A 17,605-nucleotide genomic window follows, 5' to 3' on the forward strand; every position below is an offset into this window, starting at 1 on the left:
TATAGCAACAAGCTCTTTGTGGGGCTACCCTTGGTGTAAAACATGCCGGCTAGACTGTTGATAGGGATCAGATTATTGCTACCACTCTGGTGTTCAAAAGCTTCCATTGGCTGCCCATATGCTACCAGGCCAGGTTCAAGTTTCTTGTACAGTGGTACCTCGGGTTACATACGCTTCAGGTTACAGACTCCACTAACCCAGAAATAGCACCTCGGGTTAAGAACTTTGCTTCAGGATGAGAACAGAAATCGTGCTCTGGAGGTGCGGCAGCAGCAGGAGGCCCCATTAGCTAAAGTGGTGCTTCAGGTTAAGAACAGTTTCAGGTTAAGAACGGACCTCCGGAATGAATTAAGTACTTAACCCGAGGTACCACTGTATTAATTTACAAGATATTTAACAACTTGGGTCCAGGATAACTCAGGCAATGCCTGATTCATTATATCCCATGGCTCAGATACAGAACTCTCATCCACCAGCAGCAGTGTGTTCAATACTGTGGACTCAGTTTTATGGAATCCCTTCCAGTTAAGGGCACACAGCCCCCCTCTCTCTGCTGAAATTCTGGAGCAGGCTCTCCCCCCGCCTTTCTATTCCACCAGGCATTTAAGTGAATTCTGATTTAATTGTTTTAACTGATTTTTAGCTTTGTTGTATTGTGTTACGTGTACACCCCTTAGAGACAAAATTTAAGTAATCATTGTACAAATTGGCGAGACAAATAAGTAAATAATAAAATGTCCCAATGAACGTTAAGATCCTCATCCTAGCAGGCTAAGGCAAATTAATCACCAGTCTGCATGCTGACACAGACTCCTGAGAACCCTTGAGCATCGCCTGGCTTCTTCTTGGTTTTTCCATTTCTTTCAATAGTGATGTGCCCTTCGATTTTCACATCCTCTTTCATTCCTATATTAATGTGGTCCTGGAAAAAAACCCCACACCTACATCAAAAGTGTTCAACACCGCAAAATTCTGTGCTGAGGGGGAAGATTTGCAAAGGTTGCCATTGGGGGTGCAAAGACAGGCCTGGTTTAATCCGCTGATGAGTCTTTTGGCCTCAGTTGGCCTGGATAGCAGTTCTTAGGCAGCAATCCCCCTCCCCACTTCCACGGGAGTAAAATCCATTTGATACAGCAGGGCTTACTTCTAAGTAAGCACGCAGTGGATTGCTCCGTCAGTCTTAATCCCCTCTCCAATGGCTCACCAACCTTTCAGCAGTAACTGCCTCTATCTCTCCTGTTTCAGGACTTGACTTAGCTTATCACACAAGAGCTCTGACCATAATCCTCAACTCATTCTTAAATCCACCTTTCTCTCCTTTTGACAGGCTAGCTCCAAACTTCTTAATTCTGCCAGCCTATTGGAGGGAGTTGTTAATTCCTAGCGGTGGTGCTCCAAACCCACGTTCTGTGCAAGGGAAGGCTACAAATTCCAGCACAGCTGTCCAAAGACTCCATGTGATGTTTGGACAAAACTCCATGCCAAAGCTCTGGGATGTTGGCAGGGTAAACAAGGACATGAGGGCTATCTGGGCTTGACAGGGCTGTTTGCCAGCTCCTGTCCTCTCTCTCTCTGCCTCTTTGCTTCTTATAGCTATGAAGTCCTTTGCCAACTGGCTGGAATGCCAACCTGCATTTTATCCAAGGGCAAGTACCATGTGCAACTTTCAGCATCCTGCGTATAATGCGGACAGACTCATTAGGCCATGAAGACAGCAGTGCTTGTGGTCATCACAAACGCCTCATATTTACCCTCTCCTGCACTAAGGGCCTGACAGGTGAAATGGGAATTGCGTTTGCTCCAGTTCAACACACTGGTCTATTCAACCCTGTACTGGGACTCAAGAGTTCGGCTATACTACTGCAAAGGTGAATATCTAAATTGAGCCCGTAGGTGGCAGCATAGGATGCCCTACTTGGAAACCACCAATCAGGTTAAATGAGGTTGATGTCCATAGGAGTTTTCTTAGGGAGTTTGCATTACCCAACCTCTTTTTTCAAGGCCTTGATGTTGGTGCCTTATTGGAGGAGTGAAAGGGCACTGGATGAGCTTGAGGAAGGCATGCCATATACTATCAGCAATCCTTCCTTTTACACCAACGGGGGACATTGTGGAATTCATCTGTGATTAGCAGAAATGAGCTGGGATACAAATTGGCAGGGACCATCACTTTGGGTCACCTTTGGGCACTATGTCAACAGGCAGATTCCCCAAAAGGTGTTAGTGAGGCTTAGAAACGGGACTGAGCTTGATGGCTTTTAATGAGGGGAAATCCGACCTCTATGAAAAGTGGGTTTTTTCTCTCCAAATGTTGTTCTAGGGAACTCCTTAGGCTATGAAAAAAAGGCAAAGAGAAATAATTAAAAATACAGCCTGCAAGCTTGGTTGCTACTGCTCCCTCTTGTCTCTCATATCTCTTGGCTCAAGCACAAATAAAGTGGAAGAAAAGGAAGGATTGAAATGAACCATAAAAGGCATGGACAGAAGGAATTGAGGTGCGCATATTGCATTAGGGTCCTTTGGTACTGCTGTGACATTTTAATATTTGGGGTCTTCCTTGCAACAAAACTGCTGTCAAGAGGTATAAATGTTTTTATAAGTAAAAAAAAAGTTGTTAAATAGATAAATAAAATGAACATGTCTCCATGGCATCATTGGATAAAGACAAATGTGGATTTCAATGGCAGTCAGAATTGACCCTTTGCTCACTGGCTGTACAGACAGCATTACGAAAATGTATACCAGCCCTCAGTCTTTCTCCTCTTCTTGCACATCAGGTGAATTGCCTGCCTTTTTAAACATTTTACTTTACTTAATGACATATAGACATTAATACCCTTTTTATTTTTAAAAAAATGAAATGTTCTAAAAGCATACACTCCTCAAACCCTGGAGTATTTATTACTACTTTTTAAACGTTTTAAGATGACTCAGAATGCACAAATGATGTCACAGGTGTTAGCCAATTGGCATCCCATCCGATGTGAACCAATCTGAAAGCCTGCAATAGTTCCGCCCCCCCCGCTCTCTTTGGGAGAGAAAGTACATTTGTCTACACATCAATGGAGGCACTCTCAGACTTCCTCTGCCATTCTTAAAAATGTTCTGTCTGTCTTCATCCAAAGTAGCCTCCATAAGAGAGAAAATCACTATTATATAGTGCCCCCATGTGTGCTCCCTGCTGCCTGCCCTGCAGTGGTTCCTATGCTTTAGTCCTGTTGTAGGCTTTAACTACATGAGCTGGGAATAATAATAATAATAATAATAATAATAATAATAATAATAATAATAATATATTTATACCCTGCCCATCTGGCTGGGTTTCCCCAGCCACTCTGGGCAGCTCCCAATCGAATATTAAAAACATAATACAGCATTAAACATTAAAAACTTCCCTAAACATGGTCCCCTCCTGTGCCCAATGAGTCTACAAGGACATCTTACACAGGAGGGCTCTAGATCTGAGAGAGCACTGGGAAAAGTCCCTCTGGTGCAATCCTTCCTCCATTGGTGGGTCCCCTCCAACATCACCTTCATCCTTTTCCAGGGCTGCCATTTTAACCCACAATACCCAAGTGTGGCACATCATCGGGGGCATTGTAGGAAATTTAAATGGTGGGCTTTGCCAGCGTTCTGGGGCCTACAAATGCTGAGTGCTGACGCCTGCCCTGCTCTTAACTGCTTCAATCACCTAGTCTACCTTTTTAGGTTAAGCAATTGAAGCTGTCGTTTTCACAAGATATATATAGAGAAAACATTTTTACATGCTGGGTACAACTGCTGGAACTCAGCCATTCAGAAAGACACATTAAACACTCCTGAATCCAAGCCAGCAGGCAATCTAGACAAAGAAGACCACACAGCACTTGCAGATAGTGGCTGGTTCCTCTCTCCCCTTTTTCTTTGCTGTATTCAATGACATTCATCTATCTTATCGTCAAGTACTGTGCCTTTGTTTTCCTTCCTTGAATCTAAGAAAGAGTGTTAGCTCAGTCATTAAAACACTTGATCTGAAGTCACCTGTGTTGTTGCTGCATACTGGGAGAGGGGGAAAGGCAGCGGCAGGTGAGTGTGGTTCAGAGGCACTGGCAGGAGGCACCGGATAGGCTCCGCTGGTGCTTTTGCACCATAGCAACCTCCCCCATCCCCTTTTCTGTCCCGGTATTCAGAAGTGGCACAGTGTCAGGGACTGGCAGGACGCTGATAAGGGTGTATCAGGGGAAGATGGGGCTGGTATCTGACTCTCGTGGTTTGTGGGGACCTGTAACAGCCAGAAGGCAAGTGCCAGAAACAGGGGAAGCTTCAGAGCTGCAGAATAGAGCAAAAGATGGGTGTGAAGAAGAGGAAGAAGAGGCAGGTCAGGCAAGCGAAGGGCTGGGTGGTTCCCCACCCTCTCCTGCACCACTGTCTCCCAGAACCAGCAGAGAACTGAAGTGAGAAGAGCAGAGGCAGCTTCCAGGTAGGCATAGTCTCTGACTGCATGTGTGCAGCCCGTTGGGGGAAGATACATAGGATGGAGGAGGGTGTGTGGCCCCCTGTCGCTGCAACTGCTCCATACAGCGCAGACCTGGGAATAGCTGCCTATATGCTAGGCTCGTGTGTGTGGGTATTCGGAGTTGTGGAAACTACTGTAAGTGTCAGCTCTGACAATGAAGAGTTAACTATCCACTGTGTGCATTGCTTCGGCTGCAGAGCACCCTTGACATGCTGGTGACTGGAGATCAGGTGAAACCTGCTGCCCCACCCTGCTGTTTGCTACTGCCACACAGGCATGATGTAAGCCAGGGCTGTCTCTGGAACAACAGTCCAGGGGACAAGGGACTATGTTGTCGCACTGCAAGAAGCAGGAACTAAGGCATGTCTTGCTAGTCCCAGAGTCTTGTTTGTATGCAGGAAAGTGGGCAAATGCTCAAGGAAGGAAGTGAACCACACTAGGAAGTACTAAGTCAAGAGAAAGAGTCAAACTATTGCTTCAGCTACACTGTACTGGTTTGTCAACACAGTAAGGTAAGGTAAGGTAAGGTAAGGTAAGGTAAGGTAAGGAAAGATAAAGATAAAGATAAAGATAAAGATAAAGATAAAGATAAAGATAAAGATAAAGATAAAGATAAAGATGAAGATGAAGATGATAAAGATAAAGGTAAAGGACCCCTGGATGGTTAAGTCCAGTCAAAGGCAACTAAGGGGTGCAGTGCTCATCTCGCTTCAGGCAGAGGGAGCCAGCGTTTGTCCAAAGACAACTTTCCAGGTCATGTGGGCAGCATAACTTAACCGCTTCTGGCGCAACAGGACACCGTGACGGAAGGCAGAGCGCATGGATATGCTGTTAAGCTTCCCGCCGCAGTGGTACCTATTTATCTACCTACACTTGTGTGCTTTCAAACTGCTAGGTTGGCAGGAGCTGGGACAGAGCAGCGGGAGCTCACTTAGTTGCACAGATTTGAACTGCTGACCATCTGATCAGCAAGCCCAAGAGGCTCAGTGGTTTAGAGCACAGTGCCACCCACTCCCTTATCAACACCGTATAGTCTATACTGCTAGCCAGTGGTTCTCTAGGGTTTCTCCTGGGACCTTCTGAACGTAAGAGGAAAGGGAGAGGAAGTTGTGCTGCGCAGGAAGGAAGTGCCTGGACTAACAGGACTTTGTCAGTACAACCAGTCGTAGAATATAATATCTCATTCAACAAAAACTCAAAGCAACAGCACATAGAATGAACCTACAAGGGCATTTATATTTATAATTCTATAGAAGCACGCAAATGGGTGTCACATTTATAACTAATAGCATTCTGTCTTTCTGTGTAATGCCCAGATGTAACTATCAGCTTGGTTGTTTTTGTTTTTTTAAATCTAAGTTACTATTAACTAAGTGAATTCATAACCTTTATTTGACAATAAATCCCCCCCTTTTGCTGTACTGAATAAAATTAATCCATTTTACAAAGTATCGTGTCCTTTTTTCTTTCTTTCACTGAATCAAATAAAGTGTGTTAGCTTAGTCATTAAAGCAAAATCCTGTACTTTTAACAGATGGCAAAATCGACACCCTCCACTTCCTTGCAGGATGCATTTTAAAATATGGAAATGCAAGGTCGGATACAGCAGTCAGAAAAAAGTTCTTCCTCAGATTTTTGGCGATGGTTGGAGAAGGAGCAGGGGCAAGCCTCAGGAAATTCATAGGATGGATTAAAATTAGGAGGGGGGCCTTGCTACCGTCAGAGCTCCCCCCAGTGACTACCAGCCTTCTTTTTTTCCGGGGGGGGGGGTTCAAAAGCTGCCTGGATTGGCATTACATTATGATATAGTGGTTGCTCTGATGTAAAATGTGTCAGCCACAAGCAGAGATTGTCATTTCCTTCATCAGAGCAGCACCATCTCATCATATAACTGCTCCGGGGGGTGTAGGTTGGTGGCAGAATGGTGGCCGCCAGCTGATGATGACCAATAACGACAGCGGCAGCAATGGGTTGGGGCTCCCTCATCCCCAAATTATTCTTCAATCACCAAACACACACCAGATTGCCATAGAGAAAGGGACAGCAAAATGTGGGGTGCAGTGAATATTGGCTCAACACTAAATACTGCCTATGAAGCTGCGGGTGAGGGCTCAGCTACTAAAATTGATAGGATTTGCTTTATATTGGTGACTCTCAAATTTCAAGCTGTGATGACCTACTCACACCACACTAAGACGGCCTATGGCTTGTTCCCTTCAAACAAAGCCTTGGTGCATCTTACAGACTTCTGCTCTCGAAGATCAACCAAGATGGTCCTCTACATGCACAAGACCAGTCATATGACAAGTGTACATTATAAGAGTATAACGAGAGGCATTCTCAGAGGCTCTTTCACAGCCCTTCAACTACGGCCCCACATGCACTATACATTGAAAGCATCATCATACCACTTTGAACTGTCTCCCAGAGAAACCTGGGGACTGCAGTTGGTTACGGATGCTGTTAGGGTACTCATGGTACTCACAGGTAGGTCTTGAGTGCAGCCTAGATATTTATTTAGATAATCAACCCACCATTTCTCACAGGTCCCAAGAACTCAAAGCTGCCACTGGAAACACACACACACACACACACACACACACACACACACACACACACAGCTATTAAATCTAAAATAGTTACCCCCACAAAGCTATATTTTCCAGAATTCCCTGGAACCTTATGTATTCTTCAGATCTACAATGCTCAGTGATTTAACATTTGATTCTTATTCCCAGGGAATTCTGGAAAACGTAGCTCTGTGGGGGTAACCATTTTAGATTTAACAGCTACGTGTGTGTGTGTATGTGTGTGTGTGAGAGAGAGATTCCAGTGGCTGCTTTGAGTTCTTGGGACCTGTGAGAAATGGCGGGTTGATTATCTAAATAAATATGCAGGCTGCACTCAAGACCTACCTGTGAGTACCATACCAACCTCAAACCTCACTACGTCCTCAACTGTTAGCTCTGTGTTTCCCCTGAATACAAAATGCCAAAAGCTCACAAGGTTCCCGCCATCTGCCTCTGAACTGAATCCAAACGTTTAGCATCCACTGGCTAACAGTGCGCACACATGCCAGCATTGGCAGTCTGGAAGCAAGCAAGGAAGCAGGCCTCTGAATTTGCAAGGATGGGCCACCTGAGAACTCAAATGGGTTGGCCGACAGGAAGCAGGCGAGCAACTCTCAAGCAAATAGGTCCCTCCTAGTACAAAAGTATAGAGAGTGAAGGAACCATTGGGTGAGAGACACTTGGTCCATCTTGTCTAGTATTGTCTACTCTAGCTGCCAATGACTCTCCAGGTTCTCAGGCAGGTGTCTCTGCCAGTCTCCCTGGAGATACTGGGGATCAAACCTGGGGCCTTCTGCGTGCAGAGCAGATGCTCTTGAGCGACGGTCCTTCTACCAGAGTCTCAGTTTCGAGATGTGCCACTTCCCCATATACCTGACACTGTGTGCTGTCTCAGATAACCAACGTCAGACTCCTTGTGCCACCTGCTTGAAGGACCGGGGCAAAATATTTCTGGCAGCTGGCTTGACGGAAATGTGAGCAGTGATGAGGCAGACTGCTTGGATTCTAAAGGCAAAGGCATTAAGGGAGCAAAACAGCCCAATGGAAAGCAGTGGCAAAGGTGGTGGGAACATCTAAACCCCCCTCCCAGCTGTTGTTTAGCACCCTTTCAGCTGTGAGTCCTTGAGTGTCACTGCTGATATTCAAAATGATCCTCACTTGCTTTAAATAAGATATTTCAATTTCACCAAGCTGTCAGGAGCTGAGGCGGACACTGGGAATAATGGGCAGAGTCTCCTTGTATTGTCCTAGTTAATAAATCAGCCACAACACGAACGCAGACAAAGGCAGGGATAGAATCTTTCTCTCTCTCTCACCCCCTCAAACAGGCACACCAACCATTCAGAGATGCAAACAGTAACACAAATCCTGAAATGCACACCGACCTAGAAACATAATTTTAGACTCTAACAAGGACGAAGCACGGGGTACCATCCCCACATACCTAGGCAAGCTAAGGGTGACAACAGAGGCACCCACTTAACCTCTCCCTTTTCTATTCCAACAGGAATACCACCATCCATCTCCCTTCTATTCCTAAGAGCAAGATGCAAACACAGCTTATTAGTACAGTCATACCTCGGGTTACAGATGCTTCAGGTTGCTTTTTTTCGGGTTACGGACTGCAGAAACCCAGAAGTACTGGAAGGGGTTACTTCCGGGTTTCGGCGGTCATGCATGCACAGAAGCTGCGGGTTGCGAATGTGCATCCCACACAGATCACGTTCGCAACCCGAGCATCCACTGTACTGCAGGAAATGCTGGCGTGAAACAACTCTTAGTCAAAGCAGTCAAGCACAAGGCTTGGGCCACTTCTGCCTATGTGGGCTAGGCCCAACCTTCCCCCACCGCAGCTATCCCACGGAGGTTGTGGCAGTGAGACTAAGTGTGGATTCAGAGAGGACATCGAGAGCAGAGGGACTCTGGTTGCAATGTAGATGTGTAAATCCAGGTCAGAATCAAAGTCTGGGTGTTCAGTAAAATATGACGTACTCCCAGCTCCCTGCTTCTAGGTCACAACTGCCGTTTGTCCCGAGGGATGATTATTTGTAATGGCTCTCTGCCAGTTTCAGGGGCCTGCCCTCCACAGCGAAGAACAACCACTCTCTGCTCACCCAGTCATATACTGGAGGTTTCCCTTCCAACTCCTCATTTTGAAAAGGTCTTAAAGCATCTCACTTGTGCGCTATGAACAGAAATCAAACATTGGATTACAGCCCTGCTATTTTTACAACCCAGGGGTTTTTACAGTATCTGAGTTATTTCTCAGAATTCAGAAAATTACTAGAGATGCCAGCGAAGCTCTCCAAGCTAAGGCTCGGATATGAGCTTTGGGGGATTGTAAAGGCCTTTCTTCGAAAGAAAAGTCAAGGTTTACAAACTTCAAAATTCTTCTCCTGCTCAGATTAAAAATATCAACTGGAGAAGAATTATCAGCCTATCCGGCCAGACTTAAACATACTTGTTTAAGTTCTACTTTATTTGCCAGGCACAAAACAGTGGCCATGGGGGTTGGATCCTGATGTAAATGATGCTGTTGGAAGGGGGACTTACCTCCTGCACTTCTTAAGCCACACATTGGGATAAGTACATATCTACATTTGAGTTATTACAGATCAGGATTTCTAACATAAAACTCTAAAAAAACACCAAACCCAAAATCACCAGCAGAGCTGCTCCAAGTCTGAGTCAAAAAGTCCCAATTAATACCCCTGTTTTACAGGTGAGGAACACCGAGGCAGAGAAGTAAGTGATTAACCAAAGGTCAGCCATCCCAGAGACTTGTATTCTATCATAGTGCGTAAGTTACTATTGCTCAAATTCTGGGAGTTAGAAATCCCAGAAGATCTACTGCAAATAAGCCAAACAGCAACTAGTAGTTCCAGACCCACCCCAATCTATACAATTCATAGCAAAGCGCAGATCACATGTACTGCCAGCACAGCACAGCTTTATAGGACCACACCTGCTACCTCCTTTCTAGGCACTCACAATTGTAAGTAAACAGTGGACCGCATGTTTGTGCCACCCAGCAATCCTTATTTCAAATCATGCAAATGATCCCCCACAAATCTATGCTTCTGTTCACCCCATGCCTGAGCGGCAGCCAACAAAGCATGGTGCTTTCCACTGCGCACAGACTCCCACCCTCGTCTCCCCATCGAGCTCTGTTTTGTGAGTGAACATTGTCCATATGGGATTGATCAGCCATTCAGAAACTTCTTCCGCCGTAAGCCAGAAAGCAATGATCACTGGGGCACAGAAACCATTCCAGGCAGGCTGATAGAGCCTGCCTCCGCCAGCCCTTGAGTGCTGAGATACGGTGTGTGAATTTGGCTTAGGTCACAGCTCTCCAAGATGTTACTTCTTTGGGTTGCTGATGCAGAAATTCTTCTGCCCTGATCATGCAAGCACAAGACTGCATGCATGGAATGCACTTCAAGGTTGGGGTGCTGATGTAGCGATTGTAGAGCTTGGGTCTGTTAAACTAAGGGTGGGAAGAATTGATGCATGTAGGATTTACCATCAAATTACTACTATTACTATTATTCTTACCCTGAGATCCACCAACCAGAGCCAAGCGCAAATGCTATACATGTAGAAGAAAAGATCTCAGGAATTTGTGCAGAATTTGAACTGAACTGAGTTCACAGTCCTGTCACACAGAAACCCCTCATCTCTACCCCGCCCCCCAAAAAAACTTCCTTCTTTTTGGCAGTATGCATTTTTTTTAAGGTTGTCATTTTGTTGCTGACGTTGTTAAACAATTGGGAGTCAGAATTACTAACTGATCTAGTAAACAGTCAGTGGTGGGTTCACCTGCTTTCCCATTGCTCAGTTACGTAGTATGAGGGGTGGGGGGCCACAGGGACGCTTGCCCCAAGCGCAAAATGATTAGGGGTGCAAAATTTCAATACCCGGTGCTGCCTCAATTCAGCCGTGCGCTTCCGTCGCTGGGCTCCTCTGAAAACAGATTCTCCATGCCAACCAGGAAGTGATCTCTCCAGACAACGGAATGGCTCTTCTTTTCTTATCTCTGTGGCTGGGTGATGCAGACGCCATTGGGCAACTGAATGCGTACTGTCCAGCCCTGGGCACTGGCAACCCACTGCCATGGCCTATGTTGCGGCTACTTCCTGAGAGGTAGAGCAAGAGGCACAAGATGGTGGTGTTGTGAGTTGAGGTGCAAACCCCCCTGGTGGAAGCAGTGGATTGGTTCTGCTGGTGTGTTCACGCCACACTTAACCTTGCTACCACCTCCCTCTCTACCTCCTGGTAAGCAGCAGAAATGTGGGTGACAGGAGGACAGCTGAGCACCCCTACTCTGCGCTGCAAATCACTACTGTGCTGATGTAAGCCATGCAACTGGTTGATCAGAACTTATGTGCATCACCTTTGTTCTCCAGACTGAGTCATCTCCCCTTCTGTGTGCCGATGACTAATATCTGTGATACGTACAGCTTGAAGGTAAAGACCTTTCCACATAAAGAGGCAAGTAAGTGCGCTTAATGTGGAATTCTAGTACCTTTCATCTGCAAAACACTCCACTCTCTGTAGCCTGTGCAAGCTCTGTGACACCCTAGCAGGCATCACAAAAAACAGGTGAACTTACTCATATGTTTATGTAAGCAGCATCCTTGTGACTGAGGTGCCGTTACTGAACAAACAGGCCTTTGCTTACGTTTTTGCAGAAATTCATGGTTTTGCCTGGCTTAGAATGAATTTGCAAAGCTCAAAAAAATCAGATGGGTTGCAAATCGAATGCAATTTGTATGTTTACCTCAGAGTGCAAGATAAGCTTCTATATACCCATAGTCAGCGTTCAGGCTGACCAGATTCCTTTACAGGTACATGCAGTGGTGACTGGTTTGTTAGGGCTAATTGTTGCCACCCCAGAAATCTCAGTCTTGGGCAGAAGAATTCCTGCATTGCAGGGAGTTGAACTAGATGGCCTTTGTGGTCACTTCCAACTCTGGTATCTCAGTTTAAGAACAGTCCTGTTTATGAATGATTCGGTTTATGAACTCTGCAAAACTGGAAGCAGTGTCCCAGTTTCTGAACTTTACCTTGGTCTAAGAACAGAATCCGAACAGTGGAAGGGCACCAGCGGCGGGAGGCCTCATTAGGGAAAGCGCACCTCAGTTTAACAACGGTTTTGGTTTAAGAATGGATTAAGTTCGTAAACCGAGGTACCACTGTATAAAAGATGACACCATGAGAAGGCAGCTGAAGAAATGGAAGGATGGATTTGCTGTAGGAGGTGATGGAGGCCACACACTTTTTCTAAATATGCTATGGGTTTTTTTGGGGGGAGGTGTTAGTGTAGTTTTGTTTAATATTTTATTGCACAGTTATTATTTGGTTGATTTATATCCTGCCCTTCCTTCCGAAGGAGCCCATATAGTGGTTTCAGAGTTTAGTTGTTATATATGCTGCATTTGTTATTTCATATACCACTTAATCGGTACAGTATATAAATATGATAGACAGATAAATAAATACAGTAACCAAGTATGATTGCCTGTATACATTCTGAACCAATGCTTCAAATAAGTGAGGGAAGGAGTGGCTGGAAGGAGAGATGGGGACGACCACACACTGTTTCTCCCAGCAGAGAAGCAGCTGTGACAGCAGAATCCCTTCTGAACCTAAGTTAAGGCACTTTTCAGTCGCATCTGATGGCAAGCAGTTGTCCTACTGCACCGCTTAATGGTCTCCTCCATTTCCTCACAAGAAGAAGAAGAGTTTGCATTCTGATATCCCGCTTTATCACTACCCGAAGGAGTCTCAAAGCGGCTAACATTCTCCTTTCCCTTCCTCCCCCACAACAAACACTCTGTGAGGTGAGTGGGGCTGAGAGACTTCAAAGAAGTGTGACTAGCCCAAGGTTACCCAGCAGCTGCATGTGGAGGAGCGGAGACACGAACCCGGTTCACCAGATTACGAGTCTACCGCTCTTAACCACTACACCACACTGGCTCTCCAACGGAGAGGGATAGGGAGATGAACAGAAGAGGCTGGGACCACGCATGGCTCCTCCCAGCAGAAAAGTAATTGACAGCAGGGACACTTTCTGAAGCAAGGTAACTCACATTTGGGGCTAAGTACTCGCTACAACTGTACTCCTGAAGTGCCCACTGTTTCTTTTTCACGGGAGGAGGATGGAGACCTAGGCATCACCCACATGACCTCCTAGGGATCCTGCCAGGTCTAGGTTCCATTAGCCTTCAGGGTGTACATCTAGAGATGTACTCTTATCCCTGGGCTGGCGGCCATCTCTGGAAGCGCAGTGCTCTTGCAGTGTAGATCTCTTTGAACCCAATACAGTGTTACCTTGGGTTACAGACGCTTCAGGTTACAGACTCCGCTAACCCAGAAATAGTACCTCGGGTTAGGAACTTTGCTTCAGGATGAGAACAGAAATTGTGCGGTGGCAGCGGGAGGCCCATTAGCTAAAGTTGTGCCTCAGGTTAAGAACAGTTTCAGGTTAAGAACGGACCTCCAGAATGAATTAAGTGCTTAACCAGAGGTACCACTGTATTTATAACAACAGTGGCTATGCAAATGTCTTGGAGCATGGAGTTCCAAAGGGCAATAAGGCAAGCCCCATTTCTCATTGTCATCTATTGTTGTTTTATTTTTAAAAGATTCAGCCTGCAAATTTAATTAGGCGGCTCTGGGATTATGAGAAATGCTGAGTCATGGTGCCTTGTTCATCTTCTGGCTACTATTCATGGTCTCCCCCCCCCCCAAACAGGCCAGTAATACACACAATCGATAGACAAATAACTAGAGAGACATGTCAGACAAAGACAGTAATGCCTCTTGAATAGCGCAAGGAGGGCGGTACGAATTCAAAACATTTGTATAATAGGAAGTCTGGATCAATATGAGTGCTATTTGAATAGGCTTATTCCTACAGCGCTCCCAGTTTACGGCAGGTTCTATTTCCAGGCAATCTGTGGCGACTTTGCTGCCACAGCCGCTGTGCACTGTCATCGCATGGATGCCAGTGGTCCATGCAGAAGTCAGTGCAAATCAGTTCTCAGTATGCCAATGCTGATTTTTGAGTATTTGATATGGTGCACCAAGACCCCAATGTCCACAGGCACAGCTGAGCGCGTAGCTCTTGCAGACAGGAGTCTGCTTGGGCTGACTTTTAAAGCATGGCGGCTACACACAAAAAGGATGACAGAAAACCAGTTTGGGGATGAGGTTTAAGAACACTCAATCTAGAGGTGGTTCCGCACTAAGTGTTTAGTGCAGAATTGTCATGCTTCATTCACTCACTTTTTACAGGGATGCCACATGACGCTGTCATCCAGCTATTGTCATGCTGCGTTTTCCCTGTGGTTCTTCCACCAGAGAGTCAGAGGACAGAAACACTGATTTTCCCCCCAAAAGATGTAGATGCCTTCAGTACTCATCTCCATGGTTTTTTGGCTAAGTGAACTATCATAGCTCAGCACACATTCATTATAACCTTTATGGTGTGTGCCATTTTATGTCTTAAAAAATAATAATATTTTAAGTATCACTAAAACACTTTCTTGGCTATACCTACCTACCATAAATCCGAAATAGAAGTATAGTGTTATAGGTAAAGGTAAAAGATAAAGGACCCCTGGACGGTTAGGTCCAGTCAAAGGCGACTGTGGGGCATGGCGCTCATCTCCGCTTTCAGCGTTTGTCCACAGACAGCTTTCTGGGTCATGTGGCCAGCATGACACTAAACCACTTCTGCCACAATGAAACACCATGACAGAAGCCAGAGCACACGGAAATGCCATTTACCTTCCCGCCGGAGTGGTACCTATTTATCTACTTGCACTGGTGTGCTTTCACTGGTGTGCACAGGTGTGCTAGGCTGGCAGGAGCTGGGACAGAGCAATGGGAGCTCACCCCGTCACGCGGATTCGAACCGCCGACCTTCTGATTAGCAAGCCCAAGAGGCTCAGTGGTTTAGACCACAGTGCCACCTGTTCCCTATAGGGCTATAATGCCACAATTAAAAACAAGATTAGAAAAACCCATTCCCAATGTTAACCATGTTGCTAAATGGATCTAAACTACATCAGCCCTGAAGCTGGCATAGTTAATTCCCTCCTGCTGGAATCAATGAGAGGGAATTTGGACAATGTAGGAAGCAACACACACACACAAACACATGCATATAGATACTTTCCTAGAACATCAATGTATATAGGTGTTTGTGTTGCATTTGATCGAGGCCCACCTTTCTTCTCTTACACACCCTTGCTCAATTCAGGCATTTCCAGATCCCTTGGAAATGCTGCCAGCACAAGGCTCAAAATTCAGTGGGATCCAACTCTTCACTAATGATTATTCCATGCATTCTGTCAAACTGTTTGGTCTCTTCGGCTGCTGGCCTTTCTTTTCATTCTTCGCCTCTCTAGAGTGCTTCAGACAATACTGTGAAATCTCCCTTGGCCTCTGATGCGAGAATTAAGAGGCTCCCCCCCAAAAAAAAACCCACCAGGTCTGTGATGTGAACCACCCCAGCAGGCCCAATTAATGGACTTCTTCACTTCACCACCAGAAGTTAAGAGACCATTAAAGAGGGGTGGTATTTTTCTCCCCCTCATCTCTGCACACCTCAATACATGAAAATAGCTTTTAGAAAAGAAATTACCCAGCATTGTGCGCCTTTTCTGTCATTAACAAAATAAAGAGTGAGAAGACTTTGTTGTACGTGCAAGCCTTTGTCAAGTTAAGTATAATCCTGTTTTCTCTCTGATCTTCCTCAGCGAAAGGCTTTTCAATGATTCCTGACAAAAGGCAGCACCAGAGCTCCTTCTGCATGGGGAGAAATTAATTGGGGATGGAGATATGTGAGACATGGCCCGAAAGGTTACTATGCCAATATATTTGTGTGGAGACAGACAGACAGATAGACCTGTGGCCGCAGAGCAAAAGGATGTATAGAGGAGCCCCCAAACTCCAGTGGTTCCTGACCACTGGTAATGCTGGCTGGGGGCTGATGGGATCTGGAGTTTAGCAACCTCTGGAGAACCACAGGTTCCTCACCACTGTATTGCACCAATGTTGCTATGCCTCTAGAGAACTAATGAAAGAGCCAATCTCTCAGAAAATGCCCAGAACATCCAGGGAAAGTGTGGCGTTCTTTCACATAAAACCAAGCCCATTTTTGGGCGTGTGTGTGACTAGGGCTGAGTACCGAGTGCTAACTTCCCTTTAAAAAATCCAAAATAGTGTGATAAACCTCCCCATGTTGTATTAATTCATAGTCCTGATGCAGGGTAGGTAGAAGAAGTGGAATCACACTTTATTTCATTTTAATTTTTCCATATTTCATAGAATCATAGAGTTGGAAGAGACCACAAGGGCCATCGAGTCCAACCCCCTGCCAAGCAGGAAACACCATCAGAGCACTCCTGACATATGGTTGTCAAGCCTCTGCTTAAAGACCTCCAAAGTAGGAGACTCCACCACACTCCTTGGCAGCAAATTCCACTGTCGAACAGCTCTTACTCTCAGGAAGTTCTTCCTAATGTTTAGGTGGAATCTTCTTTCTTGTAGTTTGGATCCATTGCTCCGTGTCCGCTTCTCTGGAGCAGCAGAAAACAACCTTTCTCCCTCCTCTATGTGACATCCTTTTATATATTTGAACATGGCTATCATATCACCCCTTAACCTCCTCTTCTCCAGGCTAAACATGCCCAGCTCCCTTAGCCGTTCCTCATAAGGCATCGTTTCCAGGCCTTTGACCATTTTGGTTGCCCTCCTCTGGACACGTTCCAGTTTGTCAGTGTCCTTCTTGAATTGTGGTGCCCAGAACTGGACACAAAAATATTTGTTTATTTGGAATCAAAGTGCTTGATGTTTTAACTATTGCCGTAATAAATATCTGGAATCTTGCTCAGAATATCAGCTCAGCTGAAACATTTCACTGAGATTTGGGGTGAGTTGGGGAGGCTACTCTTAAGATTTGGTTTTGCACTGCTGCACCGGCTCATTTTATTTTGCTGCTGTGTTGCAATTTTAGTATTTTTATTGTACGTATCTGTAAGACATTCAAATCACTTCAGGTCGCTGCTCTTCCTCAACAAAATATAGAAGTGTACACACACACACACACACACACAGTGGAACCTCAGTTTTTGACTGTCTTGGAAGCTGAACGTTTCGGAAGCCGAATGCCAAAATGTGCCTTGGAAGTCAAACGACTTCCGCTGTGTGGTTTTTCCCCCCTCAATGGATTTTGTCAACCACCCATTGCTGCTTGGTTTTCGAACATTTCAGAAGTTGAACTCTCTTGTGGAACAGATTATGATCGAAAACAGAGGTTGCACTGTGTATATATATATATATACACACACACACACACACATACATATATACCCCAATACTATTGGCATATATGGTCCTGTTTCCTCCTTGGGACAAGCCAATTATATCATACAGTCCTGATCCAATGCTTTTCCATCCATGGAAGAAATTGCGTTACAATGGAATGTTCTGTTTTTGGCTCTGCCACCGACCAGATCAGAAATACTGG

At 45.4% G+C, this 17,605-nt stretch overlaps 1 protein-coding gene across 8 annotated transcripts in view; it reads right to left on the bottom strand.

Moving 5' to 3' along the window:
* Positions 1-17,605, bottom strand: part of SDK2 (sidekick cell adhesion molecule 2) — a 342,544-nt gene that overhangs the window by 99,399 nt on the left and 225,540 nt on the right. The window lies entirely within an intron of this gene.

The sequence above is a fragment of the Podarcis vaucheri genome (genome assembly GCF_965113315.1).
Source record: "Podarcis vaucheri genome assembly, chromosome: 2".
Lineage (NCBI taxonomy): Eukaryota > Metazoa > Chordata > Lepidosauria > Squamata > Lacertidae > Podarcis > Podarcis vaucheri.